Below are 17,085 nucleotides of genomic sequence, written 5' to 3'. Positions count from 1 at the left end.
TGTTATTATTGTTGAGGGAACTTGCACTAGTGAAAGTATGAACCCTGGGCCTTGTTTTAACGCATTGCAATACCATTTGTGCTCACTTTTATCATTGTTACCTTGCTGTTTTTATATTTTCAAATTACAAAAACATTTATCTTCTATCCATATACCACTTGTATCACCATCTCTTCGCCAAACTAGTGCACCTATACAATTTACCATTGTATTGTGTGTGTTGGGGACACAAGAGACTCTTTGTTGTTTGGTTGCAGGGTTGCTTGAGAGAGACCATCTTCATCCAACGCCTCCTATGGATTGATAAACCTTAGGTCACCCACTTGAGGGAAATTTGCTACTGTCCTACAAACCTCTGCACTTGGAGGCCCAACAACGTCTACAAGAAGAAGGTTGTGTAGTAGACATCAAGCTCTTTTCTGGTGCCGTTGCCGGGGAGGTGAGTGCTTGAAGGTATATCTTTAGATCTTGCAATCGAGTCTTTTAGTTTCTTGTTTTATCACTAGTTTAGTTTATAAAAGAAAATTACAAAAAAATGGAATTAAGTTTGCCTCATACGCTTCATCTTTTTAATATCTTTCGCGAGTATGATGGAAAGGAAAATTGTGCCAAAGTGTTAGAAGAAGAATGCATTAAAATGTTTGGCACTAAATATTTGAATGATGAGCATGATTGCAATGTTGTTAGTATGAATTCCTTGAATATCCGTGATGCTAATGATATGCAAAGCCACAAGTTTGGGGAAGCTATGTTTGATAAAGATGATATTTTTTTGTCCCCCAAGTTTTGATGAGAAAATTTATTATGATGAAAGCATGCCTCTTATTTATGATGCTTATATTGATGAAAGTGGATTTGGAGAGGTCATGACTTTATTTTGTGATGAATCCACTATTCCGGAAGAGGTTCCAATTGATTATGAGAACAAAGTTGCTATCTATGATGATTATTGTGATGACTTGTATGCTATAAAAAATAATGATAACCATGAAACTTGTCATCATGATTTTAGTTTTCAATTGGATTATACCTCACATGATAGTTATTTTTTTGAGTTTGCTCCCACTATTATTCATGAGAAGAATTTTGCTTATGTGGAGAGTAATAAAATTTCTATGCTTGTAGATCATGAAAAGAATGCTTTAGGTTCTGGCTATATTTTTGAATTAATTCATGATTCTACTGAAAATTATTATGAGGGAGGAATATATGCTTGTAGGAACTACAATAATATCAAGTTTCCTCTCTATGTGCTTAAAGTTTTGAAGTTATCCTTGTTTTGCCTTCCTATGCAAGTTGATTCTTGTTCCCACAAGTTCTTTGCTCACAAAATCCCTATGCATAGGAAGTGGGTTAGACTTAAATGTGCTAGTCATATTCTTAATGATGCTCTCTTTATGTTTCAATTCATCTTTTATATGAGCATCATTGAAATAGTCATGCCTAGCTAGGGGCGTTAAACGATAGCGCTTGTTGGGAGGCAACCCAATTTTATTTTTTCCCTTGATTTTTGCTCCTGTTTAATAATAAATAATTTATCTAGCCTCTGTTTTGGTTGTGTTTTTTGTGTTTTAATTAGTGTTTGTGCCAAGTAGAACCGTTCGGAAGACTTGGGGAAAGTCTTGTTGATCTTGCTGTAAAAATAGAAACTTTAGCGCTCACGAGAATTGCTTACATTTTTTATTGGAGAGTTCTACATAGTTAATTATTTTTGCAGATGATTAATAGATAAATTCCTCACGTCCAAAAATTTATTTGAGAATTTTATGAGTTCCACAAGTATACGTTTATCCAGATTACTACAGACTGTTCTGTTCTTGACAGATTCTGTTTTTCATGTGTTATTTACTTATTTTGATGAGTCCATGGATAGTAAAAGAGTTTATAAACCATAGAGAAGTTGGAATACAGTAGGTTTAACACCATTACAAATAAAGAATGATTTCATTACAGTACCTTGAAGTGGTGTTTTGTTTTCTTTCGCTAAGGGAGCTTATGAGTTTTCTGTTAAGTTTTGTGTTGTGAAGTTTTGAAGTTTTGGGTAAAGATTCGATGGACTATGGAATAAGGAGTGGCAAGAGCCTAAGCTTGGGGATGCCCAAGGAACCCCAAGGTAATATTCAAGGACAACCAAGAGCCTAAGCTTGGGGATGCCCCGGAAGGCATCCCCTCTTTCGTCTTCGTTCATCGGTAACTTTACTTGGAGCTATATTTTTATTTACCACATGATATGTGTTTTGCTTGGAGCGTCATTTTATTTTATTTAGTTTTGCTTGCTGTTTGAATAAAATACCAAGATCTTAAATTCTTAAATGTTAGAGAGTCTTCACATAGTTACATAATTATTCAACTACTCATTGATCTTCACTTATATCTTTCGGAGTAGTTTGTCGTTGCTCTAGTGCTTCACTTATATCCTTTTAGAGCACGGTGGTGGTTTTATTTTATAGAAAAAGATGAACTCTCATGTGTCACTTATATTATTTTGAGAGTCCTAAACAGCATGGTAATTTGCTTTGGTTATGAATTTAGTCCTAATATGATGGTCATCCAAGAGGGATATAATAAAAACTTTTATATGAAGTGCATTGAATACTAAGAGAAGTTTGATACTTGATAATTGTTTTGAGATATGGATATGGTGATATTAGAGTCATGCTAGTTGAGTAGTTGTGGATTTGAGAAATACTTGTGTTGAAGTTTGTGATTCCCGTAGCATGCACGTATGGTGAACCGTTATATGATGAAGTCGGAGCATGATTTATATTTTGATTGTCTTCCTTATGAGTGGCGGTCGGGGACGAGCGGTGGTCTTTTCCTACCAATCTATCCCCTAGGAGCATGCGCGTAGTACTTTGTTTCGATAAGTAATAGATTTTTGCAATAAGTATGTGAGTTCTTTATGACTAATGTTGAGTCCATGGATTATACGCACTCTCACCCTTCCACCATTGCTAGCCTCTCTAATACCGCGCACTTTTCGCCAGTATCATAAACCCGTCATATACCTTCCCCAAAATAGCCACCGTACCTACCTATTATGGCATTTCCATAGCCATTCCGAGATATATTGCCATGCAACCTTCCACCGTTCCATTATTATGACACGCTCCATAATTGTCATATTGCTATGCATGATTATGTAGTTAACATTGTATTTGTGGCAAAGCCACCGTTCATAATTCTTTCATACATGTCACTCATGAGTCATTGCACATCCCGGTACACCGCCAGAGGCATTCATATAGAGTCATACTTTGTTCTAGTATCGAGTTGTAATCATTGAGTTGTAAATAAATAGAAGTGTGATGATCATCAATAATGGAGCATTGTCCCAAAAAAGAAGAAGAGAAAGGCCAAAAAAGAGGAAGGCCCAAAAAAGGTACAATGCTACTATCCTTTTTCCACACTTGTGCTTCAAAGTAGCACCATGATCTTCATGATAGATAGTCTCTTGTTTTGTCACTTTCATATACTGGTGGGAATCTTTCATTATAGAACTTGGCTTGTATATTCCAACAATGGGCCTCCTCAAGTGCCCTAGGTCTTCGTGAGCAAGCAAGTTGGATGCACACCCACTTAGTTTCTTTGTTGAGCTTTCATACATTTATAGCTCTAGTGTATCCATTGCATGGTAATCCCTACTCACTCACATTGATATCTATTAATGCGCATCTCCATAGCCCGTTGATACGCCTAGTTGATGTGAGACTATCTTCTCCTTTTTGTCTTCTCCACAACCACCATTCTATTCCACCTATAGTGCTATATCCATGGCTCATGCTCATATATTGCGTGAAGATTGAAAAAGTTTGAGAACATCAAAAGTATGAAACAATTGCTTGGCTTGTCATCGGGGTTGTGCATGATTTGAATACGTTGTGTGGTGAAGATGGAGCATAGCCAGACTATATGATTTTGTAGGGATAACTTTCTTTGGCCATGTTATTTTGAAGAGACATAATTGCTTAGTTAGTATGCTTGAAGTATTATTATTTTTATGTCGATATTAAACTTTTGTCTTGAATCTTATGGATCTGAATATTCTTGCCACAATAAAGAAGAATTACTTAGAGAAATATGTTAGGTAGCATTCCACATCAAAAATTCTGTTTTAAACATTTACCTACTCGAGGACGAGCAGGAATTAAGCTTGGGGATGCTGATACGTCTCCAACGTATCTATAATTTTTGATTGTTGCATGCTATTATATTATCTGTTTTGGATGTTTATGGGCTTTATTATGCACTTTTATATTATTTTTTGGGACTAACCTATTAACCTAGAGCCCAATGCCAGTTTCTGTTTTTTCTTGTTTTAGAGTATCGCAGAAAAGGAAAATCAAACGGAATCCAATTGACCTGAAACTTCAAGGAACTTATTTTTGGACCAGAAGAAGCCCACGGAGTATCAGAGTTGGACCAGGAAAGTCCCGGGCTGCCCACGAGGGTGGGGGCGCGCCCACCCCCTGGGCGCGCCCCCTGCCTCGTGGACAACCCGCAGGTCCACCGACGTACTTCTTCCTCCCATATATACCCATATACCCTAAAAAATTCGGGGAACAGAATAGATCAGGAGTTCCACTGCCAGAAGCCTCCGTAGCCACCGAAAACTAATCTAGACCCGTTCCGGCACCCTGCCGGAGGGGGAATCCCTCTTCGGTGGCCATCTTCACCATCCCAGTGCTCTCCATGACGAGGAGGGAGTAGTTCTCCCTCGGGGCTGAGAGTATGTACCAGTAGCTATGTGTTTGATCTCTCTCTCTCTCTTTCTCGTGTTCTTGAGGTGGCACGATCTTGATGTATCGCGAGCTTTGCTATTATATTTGGAACCTATGATGTTTCTCACCTCTACTCTCTTGTAATGGATTGACTTTTTCCTTTGAAGTTATCTTATCGGATTGAGTCTTTAAGGATTTGAGAACACTTGATGTATGTCTTGCGTGGGATACCCATGGTGACAATGGGGTATTCTATATATTGATCCACTTGATGTATGTTTCGGTGATCAACTTGCGGGTTCCGCCCATGAACCTATGCATAGGGGTTGGCACATGTTTTTGTCTTGACTCTCCGGTAGAAACTTTGGGGCACTCTTTGAAGTACTTTGTGTTGGTTGAATAGATGAATCTGAGATTGTGTGATGCATATCGTATAATCATACCCACGGATACTTGAGGTGACATTGGAGTATCTAGGTGACATTAGGGTTTTGGTTGATTTGTGTCTTAAGGTGTTATTCTAGTACGAACTCTAGGGCTGTTTGTGGCACTTATAGGAATAGCCCAACGGATTGATTGGAAATAATAACTTTGAGGTGGTTTCATACCCTACCATAATCTCTTTGTTTGTTCTCCGCTATTAGTGACTTTGGAGTGACTCTTTGTTGCATGTTGAGGGATAGTTATATGATCCAATTATGTTATTATTGTTGAGGGAACTTGCACTAGTGAAAGTATGAACCCTAGGCCTTGTTTTAACGCATTGCAATACCATTTGTGCTCACTTTTATCATTAGTTACCTTGCTGTTTTTATATTTTCAGATTACAAAAACCTTTATCTTCTATCCATATACCACTTGTATCACCATCTCTTCGTCGAACTAGTGCACCTATACAATTTACCATTGTATTGGGTGTGTTGGGGACACAAGAGACTCTTTGTTATTTGGTTGCAGGGTTGCTTGAGCGAGACCTTGTTCATCCTACGCCTCCTACGGATTGGTAAACCTTAGGTCATCCACTTGAGGGAAATTTGCTACTGTCCTACAAACCTCTGCACTTGGAGGCCCAACAACGTCTACAAGAAGAAGGTTGTGTAGTAGACATCACCTACTAGATTGATCTTTCTTGCAATGGGAGAAGTGCTTAGCTTTGGGTTCAATCTTGCGGTGCTCGATCCCAGTGACACAAAGGGAAACGACACATATTGTATTGTTGCCATCGAGGATAAAAAGATGGGGTTTATATCATATTGCTTGAGTTTATCCCTCTACATCATGTCATCTTACCTAATGTGTTACTCTGTTCTTATGAACTTAATACTCTAGATGCATGCTAGATAGCGGTCGATGTGTGGAGTAATAGTAGTAGATGCAGGCAGGAGTCGGTCTACTTGTCACGGATGTGATGCCTATATACATGACCATGCCTAGATATTCTCATAATTATTCGCTTTTCTATCAATTGCTCGACAGTAATTTGTTCACCCATCGTAATACTTATGCTATTTTGAAAGAAGCCACTAGTGAAACCTATGGCCCCGAGGTCTATCTTTTATCATATAAGTTTCCAATCTATTTTGCTTTGCAATCTTTACTTTTAATCTTTATCATAAAAATACCAAAAATATTATCTTATCATCTCTATCAGATATCACTCTCACAAGTGATCGTGAAGGGATTGACAATCCCTTTATCGTGTTGGTTGCGAGGTTCTTATTTGTTTGTGTAGGTACGAGGGACTTGCGTATGGCCTCCTACTGGATTGATACCTTGGTTCTCAAAAACTGAGGGAAATACTTACGTTACTTTGCTGCATCACCCTTTCCTTTTCAAGGGAAAACCAACGCAGTGCTCAAGAGATAGCATTACTAAACGCTTCCGCTTTCGGTCTACGAGGGTACAGAAACACATTCTTCCCTCTCGTTGCTATGCATCTCCTAGATAGATCTTGTGTGATTGTAGGAAAATTTTGAAATACTGCGTTCCCCAACACGCACACATTCGCGGCTGGATAGATAACGCTACCTTCGCTTCAATCTAGTGGGTCCCAGCTGTCAGGGGCTAAGAAGGCAGTTCCTTCTGTGCGAAGATAAAGCCGGTGGGTCCCAGCTGTCAGGGGGAAACCTTTTTTCACAAAATACAGAGGCCCTTCCGGTAGGTCCGAGGTGTCAAGTGCAGGAATCATTATTTTGCACGTAATAAGGAGGCGCTTCCTTGCGTGCGGCCATGGACCCAACTGTCAGCCTCTCCACTTACAGTGCTCTTCTGATGGTTGTCGTTTGTTGACCGCGTTGATGATGCCGCACCGCCCGAGAGCACGAAGGTGGTGAACGACAGCGCGACCTAGGAAGGGAATGACCCGGAGCTGGGGAATACGCAGCAGTGGATGCCCACACGGAGAGGAGTACGAGGGTTGACTGCTTCGGCTGCGGTTTGAGGCTGCCGTCTCCGGAGAATAACAGGGGGTGTGGGTGAGTAGAGGGAAGGCCTGGCCAGTAGTAGTATGGTCAGGCGGTGAGGCCTGCGCGGCAGCACAGCCGGCCAGGGGAGGCTGGAGCAGGCGTGATTTATATCCTACTCATGCTTGCATTCAATGATGGTTAATCTCAATCCATGTTTATGACTATTGTCGCTCTATAGTTGGTCGCTTCCTAGTATTTTTCTAGCCTTCACTTGTACTAAGCGGGAATACTGCTTGTGCATCCACTTCCATAAACCCCAAAGTTGTTCCATGTGAGTCCACCATACCTTCCTACATGCGGTATTTACCTGGCATTCCAAGTAAATTTGCATGTGCCAAACTCTAAACCTTCAAATGATAATCTGTTTTGTATGCTCAAATCACTCATGTACCAACTAGGGCTATTAGTATCTTCCATGCTAGGTGGGTTATTCTCATGATGAGTGGACTCCACTCATCATTCACAAGAAAATGGCGGGTAACTGGGATGCCCAGTCCCATCCTAAAATCAAATCAAAATAATTGCAAACAAAACTCCCCCAGGACTGTTGTTAGTTGGACGGTACCCGTTGTTTCGGACCAGCCGTGGAGTGTGCTTATTGGTGGTGGGGGAGTATAAACTTTACCATTCTGTTTGGGAACTGCCTATAATGTATGTAGCATGGAAGATACTGAGATCTCTTGGTTGTTATGTTGACAATGAAAGCATACCGCTCAAAAAATTATTTATCTCTATTTCAAAAACTCGAGCTCCAGCACCTCTGCAAATCCCTGCTTCCCTCTACGAAGGGCCTATCTATTTACTTTTATTGCTGAGTCGTCATCCTCTTGTAAAAAGCACTAGTTAGAGAGCAGCACCGTCATTTGTATGCATTGTCATTAATTTATATTGAGTATGACTGTGACTGGATCTCTTTTACCATGAATTACAATGTCTAGTCAGTCCTTGATCTTCAGGGATGCTCTGCATTTATGTTTTGTGGTCTCAGAAAGGGCTAGCGAGATACCATCTTGTTATATTATATCATGATTGTTTTGAGAAAGTGTTGTCATCCGAGATTTATTATTATTACTCGCTAGTTGATTATGCCATTGATATGAGTAATTGTGAGACCTAAACTTTATTGTGAATATGGTTAGTTCTTTCCTGAAAGCTTGAATGATGGCTTTACATATTTGCAACAACAATACCAAACAGAGTTTGTAAAAGTATTTCTTTATCACTTTCAGTTTGTCAACTGAATTGCTTGAGGACAAGCAATGGGTTAAGTTTGGGGGAGTTGATACATCTCCGTCGTATCTACTTTTCCAAACTCTTTTGCCCTTATTTTGGACTCTAATTTGCATGATTTGAATGGAACTAACCCGGACTGACGTTGTTTTCAGCAGAATTGCCATGGTGTTATTTTTGTGCAGAAATAAAAGTTCTCGGAATGACCTGAAACTTCACGCAGATGATTTTTGTAATTAATAAAAAATATTGACGAAAGAATCAAGAGAAGGGGCCCACACCCTGGCCACAAGGGTTGGGGTGCGCCCTCCATCCTTGTGGGCCCCCTGGACCTCCACCGACCTCAACTCCAACTCCATATATTCACGTTCGGGGAGAAAAAAATTAGAGAGAAGGATTCATTGCGTTTTACGATACGGAGACGCCACCAAGCCCTGTTCTTCCTCGGGAGGGCAGATCTGGAGTCAGTTTTGGGGTTCGGAGAGGGGAAATCGTCGCCATCGTCATCATCAACCATCCTCCATCACCAATTTCATGATGCTCACCGCCGTACGTGAGTAATTCCATCATAGGCTTGCTGGACCATGATGGGTTGGATGAGATTTACCATGTAATCGAGTTAGTTTTGTTAGGGTTTGATCCCTAGTGTCCACTATGTTCTAAGATTGATGTTGCTATGACTTTGCTATGCCTAATGCTTGTCACTAGGGCCCGAGTGCCATGATTTCAGATCTGAACCTATTATGTTTTCATGAATATATTTGTGTTCTTGATCCTATCTTGCAAGTTATAGTCACGTACTACGTGTTGTGATCCGGCAACCCCGGAGTGACAATAGTCAGTACACTTCCCGGTGTTGACCGTAGTTTGAGGAGTTGATGTATTCACTAAGTGCTAATGCTTTGGTCTGGTACTATATTAAAAGGAGGCCTTAATATCCCTTAGTTTCCAATAGGACCCCGCTGCCACTGGGGGGGTAGGACAAAAGATGTCATGCAAGTTCTTTTCCATAAGCACGTATGACTATTCGAAATACATGCCTACATTATTATATTGATGAGTTTGAGCTAGTTCTGTGTCACCCTATGTTATAACCGTTGCGTGATTAATGCCATCCAACATAATTATCCATCATTGATCCACTGCCTACGAGCTTGTTTCATATTGATCTTTGTTAAGTTACTTTTCCGTTGCCACTGTTACAATTGCTACAAAACTACTACTGTTACTTTTTCCACCATTACCGCTACTTCCATAGTACTTTGCTACTAAATACTTTGTTGCGGATATTAAGTCTTTCAGGTGTGGTTGAATTGACAACTTAGCTGCTAATACTTGAGAATATTCTTTGGCTCCCCTTGTGTCGAATCAATAAATTTGGGTTGAATACTCTACCCTTGAAAACTGTTGTGATCCCCTATACGTGGGTTATCAACCACCACACAGGCAAGGCACCTGGCGCGCCCTGGTGGGTTGTGCTCACCTCCTTCACCTTTCGGTCCTCCCACGAAGCTTCTAGTGCCTCCTTTGTTCCAAAAAAATCGTCAAAAAGTTTCGTTGCATTTGGAGAACATTTATTTCTGCACAAAAAACAACACCACGGCAGTTCTGCTGAAAACAGCATTAGTCCGGGTTAGTTCCATTCAAATCATACCGAAACCATATAAAATTGTTTTAAACATAGCATGAATACTTCATAAATTATAGATACGTTGGAGACGTATCAGATAGTAAGATTCTTGTTGACCAATCTGATTGGCATGGTGAATACAAAAAACTCAATTCCTTTTTTTAGCAAATAGGAATCTCCCATCATGTTTCTTGTCCACATGCTCATCAACAGAATGGTTTCACAGAAAGCATAGGCATAAGTTCAAGTAGGCATGACTTTACTTGCTGCTACCTCTATGTCACTCAAATTTTGGGATAAAGCCTTTCTTACACTGTTCATCTTATCAACATCTTGCCTAGTCATGTCATCAACAATGAAACTTGTTGGGACCGAGAGTATATCAACCAGAGGGGGTGAATGGGAGATTCAAAAATTCTTTTGAATGTTTTAAATTGATCCCAAACACAGCGGTGGAAATATGATTCGGTAGATAAAAACTTAAACAAGCACTTTATCTAGGAACGTATCTATCGAGGAAAGAGGCAATGATGGTACCACCATAAGATATCACAGGTTTGACAATGATGATGGAAATGCAATATGCTAACAGATGCGGCAACATGAGAGAAACAAAGGATAAGATCTATGATACATAACCACGAGAAAGAACTATGACAGGGTAAATGAAAACAACACAGGGAGACAAGCGAGATTGAATAAGTACCACTACAAGAAATATGTCAACTTGCGACCATCACTATTGGTCACTAAAAGGTCATTGTTTTTCATTTGTGACCTTTTTGTGACAAAAACAGATGGTCAAAAGCTGACGGTCGTAAACTGAAACTAACACCTTCTCTGTGAGACATGGAAACTGAAATTAACGACCTTCTCTGTGAGAAGGTCATGGAATTCCACGACCAAAACAAAAGGTCATTGATTCTATGACCTTCTGTTTTGGTCGCTAGCTGTCTGCCCAGGCCACGTCGGATCCGACGTGGCAATCTGACATGGCAAAATTGCGACCAATTGAAAAGGTCGTTGATAAGATTCAGCCCGGTCCGATTAGGTGTCTATATGGGCTGAGCCCATTAATTCAGCCCATTTAGTATGTTTTCCCTGGTAATTTCTGCGTGGGCCATACTTCCATATTAGGGGGCCTCGGCCTTTTTGATTTTTATTATTTTCTGAGGCTTTTTTTGTTTCACTTTTTAAACAGACCAATGCTTGTTGGGATGTGGCCTTTTTCAGCCCAATTAGTTGTCCAGTATTAGATCTCGAATTTTGAAATAAATGTTTCGACAAAATAGTTTGGGCACAAGACCTCTTTAATCCAGTTACACACACGCATCTGACATTGTTTCATATTCAAATCAGGAAAACTCAATGTCGAATTCAAATCATCCATCATATCACATCACATAACACATCTCCCAGGTTTAGATAACATAACAAAATCATCTCAGGAATACATTTCCTTACACATGAATTATGGCACATCTGCTACTAGCACCACCGCGTCGGAGATGGTGCTACACGTGAGCAAGAGCAAAGCACCTACTGCGTCAATTTCAAAATAGAACAACAACAAAAAATTAGGAAGGGTTGCAAACTCATTCATTCTCTGTGTAGTTTTATTCGATTGACAGACAGCAGCAGGATGAGGGTAGCATCTCGATTTCAACAGCAACAGTAGTGGTAGGAATGTAGGATTGCGCTGGACAGATAAATGAACAGGAGGGAGCAGGGAGTGACCTTGTGCGTGGGGTGGTGGTTGTAGGGCTGGACGTCGAGCTCGTGGGGCTTCTGGCTAGGAAGTACCAGCAGGCTCTAGAAGCTTCCATCACACGGAATTTCCGCGACAACGGTAGTGCAGTTTGTCTCCCGGGCAGTTTGGCTCGCAGGATTGATCCATCAGGAAACACAAGCTTCCTCAGCAGATCGAAGTCATGGTTTTCAGGTTTGTCACTGCCATAATCACACGCAGAGTTAGCATCAAAGATTTCTTTCAGTTTCAGCACATGAAAAGAAAACTGAAAGTTGTCTAAAGATATACACGTGTGGAAAAGCTAAAAGTTCTCCACTGCCTGTAATGTTCGTTACCTCACGTATATAGCGCAACCACCGATTGCCCACGCTGCGGCGTGGTATTCCGCCATCGGGTGAACGCTCTGTCAACACGACAATGAGCAGTGGCAGACACGAGTGAAGCTACCAAGACAATATAAAATTTATATAATTAGTACCACTGCTCGATGTTTGCAATATTTCAGAAAAGAACAATGAGTTTTCAGTAAAGAGGAACATGTTTAAATTTAGGGGCACTTCTATTTTTCTTGTCATAAGAAGTGGCTAGAGCCTTCTCTGTTTGGTAAAGGTGCCGATGGTATGCACGTCTGTATTTACAAGAACAACAGCTGGGCTTTTTGTATGAGTAAGGAAAGGATAGATGATTTTTTTAAGATCCACAAACCCAGGCACAACAAGTTTTTACCAGACTGTCAACATATATACAGTATTGCAGTTATGTTTACAATCAGGTAGACACACTTGGCATATGCACAACAAATAGAATCTGCCAACATGTGATAAGAACAAAGAACCTACCTATTGGATTTGATTAAATTTCTCTCTCTGCTCATCCTCAAGCGCAACTCCACCGAGAACAACATCCTTTATTTGGCCTGGCAAGGAAATGAAAAAGCACCATTAGGAACGGAAAATGCATATGAGACAGCTATCTATCAAGCACTTGACTGAAACAACAAGAAATCATCAGCCTCTACCTCTAGTCTGGTACCAAATCCCCACAAAATCATGCGGGCCAAAGTCACAAGCACAAAAGCAGGTTACAGCCAGGATCTATGATAATTTTCTACTATGCACTAGTATTGCTGGATAACTTGTCTAGCAAGACAAAATACACAGGATAAACTCGTCGGGCGTACAAGGCAGGCTTGCTGCAACCACAAAATCACAAGCCCTCTAAAACCTGGTGCCCATGTTCCTATTATTGTTTGTTCATTCATTCATCACCCTAGCGTAGCGGATTCTATATAACTAGATGATTTGTGTGGCTTGGTGACAACAGCAATCTAAGAAAGTAATCTAGCAACATCTGATCTGAGATAATCATCCATCCATGCTTGTGATTATGTAGGAACAGTAGTAGTAACCGGCACGACGACGCAGTGAAAGGAAACAGTAACTTGTGATTAACAATATAGTACATGATCAACATAGTTAACTGAAGCATTGCTGTCTGAATCCACACAGTTCACTGAATATCTTGGACACTGCATCTTCAGGTCTGACAAGGCAGGGAGAGGGACGGGGTTACCTACAGCTGCAGGCAGGAAGATGGGTGGGAGTTGGGCGAGGTCCATGGTGACCTTCCATGCTTCCTCCCTCCCTCCTCGAGTGGTTCTCCAATCCAACACATACATATATATACAGAATTCAGCATGAATCATTGGTCTTGGTTGTATATGAGACTAGTTGGGCTGTGTATTCTAAGCTCCAAGCAAGTTACAGAAGAAACTGAAGATGAACCGTATATAATATACTAAAAATCAAATAGAAACCCAAAAATTAAATAAAAGTAGAGCATGAAGGATTACAACAGGTTCAATTCAATCAATTCCTAAGCATTGAATCAGTAGCATAAGCATGCAGCAACAACATAAGCATTTAATCAACGGCAGCGTGAGCATAGGCATTAAATCAGCAGCAGCAACTAATCGAAACCAAAAGGTTCCAGATCATGTACGTTGGTCCTATACTTCTATCTTCAATAGAATGTTGCAATCAAACATTCTGGAATCTGGATACACACGGACATCAAGCAAACTGTGCATGTAGGACGATTCATCAGCTAAAAAAAGAGAGGCATTTTGGGTGATTACCAAATATAGCCTTCTAAAGCATGGTTATATGGTTTGAAACTCTGAATCAAGTGGCCAACAAGTGGCTGCTAGGTGAGTATCGATGACTCAGCCACGATTACTGACTGCCTCGCCATAGATGTATACTACGTAAAATGCGTAGCGCATGTCCATCCTAGTGGATGAAGACGCGTAGTGTGAGGGAGTGTGGGCGCCAGACGGAGACGGTCAAGTATATACTAACTCAACAATTCAGTCAAAGTCACATGGATTATCAATCTATATATGAAACCTTCGCATTAATAGGATGCATGCACTATACCAGTGTTGTGTTGCGTTGCAGGGTTCAGACCTGGGATGGTCAAGACTCAAAGTACCCGCAAAATAAAATAAAATGTTTGAGTTCATTTGCACGTGGCACTGTCCATTTCATAAGAGTAATCGGTACCACGAGTAACCCATTGGCCGCACTAGATAATATCAAGGATTCATGGTCGAATCATGCTAATAAGGCCACACTGACATGAACTAACTGAAATTTGAATTCTCTGGGAACGATGGTATCTGGACTAAGGTTGCATTGACACAAACCAATTGTAATAAGTACACGCAAATGAAACTGGAACTCAAAGATTCAGCGGAGGCTAAATGCATATAGAAAAACTTCGATTTGGATCTGGAGGCAGAGAGGGGAATATCACCCCGTTCTCTAGGCGGGGAAGAGGAAGCAGCCACTGGCCCACGCGCTGGGGGAGAGGAGGAAGGTGCTCCTCCACCTCCTCTGGCCACTAGGATGGCTCGCCGGGGGCGGCTACTTTGGGAGGAGGACGCGAATCCGCGTGAGGACGTCGCCTTCGCTGGTGGGGACGTACGGGGCCGGAAAAGATTCACTGGTGGGGGGCTATGGCCGGCGTGTAGCTTGGGTGGATCCTCCTCAAGGAGCTTGGCCTTGGCGCGGCGGATCTCGGCTTTGAGCACGCGCCGTCGATGCTGGGAGAGGCGGCCGCCCAAGCAAATCAATGAGAAGGGTTCAGAGGTCGTCGTCGTGCGAGGCAAATCGCCAGTAAAACGACTCAGCTGCGGGAGGAGACGGACCTGATTTGGCCGGCGGGGACCGCTGCGTGTCCTCGCCATCGAGGATCTGGCCGCCGTCTCGCTCGCACGGCCCGGATCCGCCCGCCGCGTCGTGGTCGGAGTGGAGAAGATGGTGAGGTCGGCGGCGGAGCCGAAGGGGCCAGAGACGGAGGCTGGCCGCGCCGGGGACGCCATGAGATGCTCTGCGATACGCGGGCGAGGAGCGAGGAGATGAGGAGCAGGCACGCGGGCGCGAACGGCGGGAGCAGGTGGTCATCCACGAAAGCGAGGAGGAGCGGCTTGAGGTGGGAGGGGAGGGGAGGTCGCGGCGGGATCGGCCGCCGTAGGTGGCGGCGGCGGTCCAATGGAGGGAGAGGAGAGAGGGGTTAGGGTGGCAGAATTGATAAATCTGACCTATGGACAAAACTATTTCACAAACTGAACTCTGTTTGAAAAAAATTCACCCAACTAACCTTTTTATGTAGCGTCCGACATCTAGGCGTCACACTATACTGTGCAACGCCTAGCTCTGAGACGCTACACGCATATCCAGCGTCGCATCCTAGACTACCTGAAAAATGCTAAGTTAATGTGCAACGCCTGAGAGTTAGGCGCCACACTGTACAGTGTAGCGCCTAGCGTGTAGGCGTTGCACTAGTGACTTCACCCAACGTCACGGTGTGGACATAATCTACAGGGCAAGCCCATGCATGCATGACACGGTGTGGACCCGGCCCAAATATTTTCTCCACTTACCATGTTCATATATACTACCTATACTAGTATACTTATACCACTTTTTCTCCTGCATGGATGCATGCATGCATGAAGGCACATGTCCATCCAGACATGCTGCGCGTCGTACCTCTGCCTGCAGGCTCTTTTGTCTGCTTGTTTCTTTGCCCTCTCCTGTGTGTTAAATTAACTTTGTGCATGGGTTTGCATATCGCATCATGTGCAACGCCTACACACTAGGCGCTACACTGTATAGTGTAGCGCCTAACTCTCAGGCGTTGCACACTGACTTAGCATTTTTCAGACATTCTGAGGTGCGGCTCTGGCTAGGTGTGTAGTGCCTGAGAGCTAGACGTTGCACCGTGTAATGTGACGCCTATATGTCGGGCGCTATACAAAAGGGTCAGTCGGGTGAAATTTTTTCGAACACAGTTTAATTTGTGAAATAGTTTCGTTCATAGGTTAGATTTGTCATTTTTGCCGGTTAGGGTTTGGGTTGCGGATCATGGGGGGAGGAGTGGTGTGCGGGGGGAGAGGGGGAGAGGGGGGAGGAGTGCTGTGCGGTGGGTGAGTGGTGGCCTTCGGCCACTGACAGGTGGGCCCGCGAGGAATTAGGCCCACGTGTCAGTGTCCTCAACGACATGTGGTGTAGGTGAGGGGAGCTACTTTCGGGTGGGTGTGGGTGGGGAGAGGATGAAGGGTGTGAGCCGTTGGATCTAGCAGTATCCGACGGTCTCTAATGCTTGATCCGCGTGACATGCCCATAGACCAATCAGAACGAAGTGCAGGCTTTGATGACGTTATGACCATCTAAAATGGTCGCAATCAATTTTCCATTTTCCGAGTGCCCGAAATGAGTTCTTTTGTGAATGACCTACCATATATTTGTTGCAAAATTGGACCAAATCAATTTTCTAAAATACTAGGCCATATTTAATGCACAATTGACAAAATGGTTGGGTGTCAAAAGTTTTTATCCACCTCTGGTGAAAAAGACAAATTCCCGCCAATTCAGTAGGAACCGGGTCAAATTTGAACTGCAGCTGCCTCATAGTTTGCTCTTTATTTTTTCCAAAAATCATTTCTAGGTACATAAGTATCTATTTAATCAGAGAAACATCAAAAAATTTCCAAAATTCAACCACTAGCTAGGAACGGTCAAGCCCGCCGTTTTGACCGCATTTTGAAACGGGCATAAAAAATTCAAAAAAAAATCAAAAAAATGGAAAACCTTCGCATTGTGTCATTATATGTGACCAACTTTCCAGAAAAAATAATAAACTTGTAATAGGACAATTACTTTTAAAAAGTGTTCTCAGAAATGAGCTATCATGCGTGAAGATTCATGACTTTCAAGCCAAATG

At 42.2% G+C, this 17,085-nt stretch overlaps 1 long non-coding RNA gene across 2 annotated transcripts; it reads right to left on the bottom strand.

Moving 5' to 3' along the window:
* Positions 1–11,417: 11,417 nt before the first annotated feature.
* Positions 11,418–15,395, bottom strand: LOC125537723. 2 transcript variants are annotated; one of them, XR_007296070.1, is made up of 6 exons: positions 15,008–15,395; positions 13,369–14,902; positions 12,636–12,712; positions 12,132–12,239; positions 11,784–11,996; positions 11,418–11,588 (listed from the first exon to the last, which is right to left on the bottom strand). It is a non-coding gene; the product is annotated as an uncharacterized LOC125537723 (long non-coding RNA). The 2 variants fall into 2 exon arrangements; XR_007296071.1 differs by having other exon boundaries at positions 11,418–11,585.
* Positions 15,396–17,085: the final 1,690 nt, after the last annotated feature.

The sequence above is a fragment of the Triticum urartu genome, chromosome 2 (assembly GCF_003073215.2).
Source record: "Triticum urartu cultivar G1812 chromosome 2, Tu2.1, whole genome shotgun sequence".
NCBI lineage: Eukaryota > Viridiplantae > Streptophyta > Magnoliopsida > Poales > Poaceae > Triticum > Triticum urartu.
This window is presented reverse-complemented; position numbering and strand designations above follow the sequence as displayed.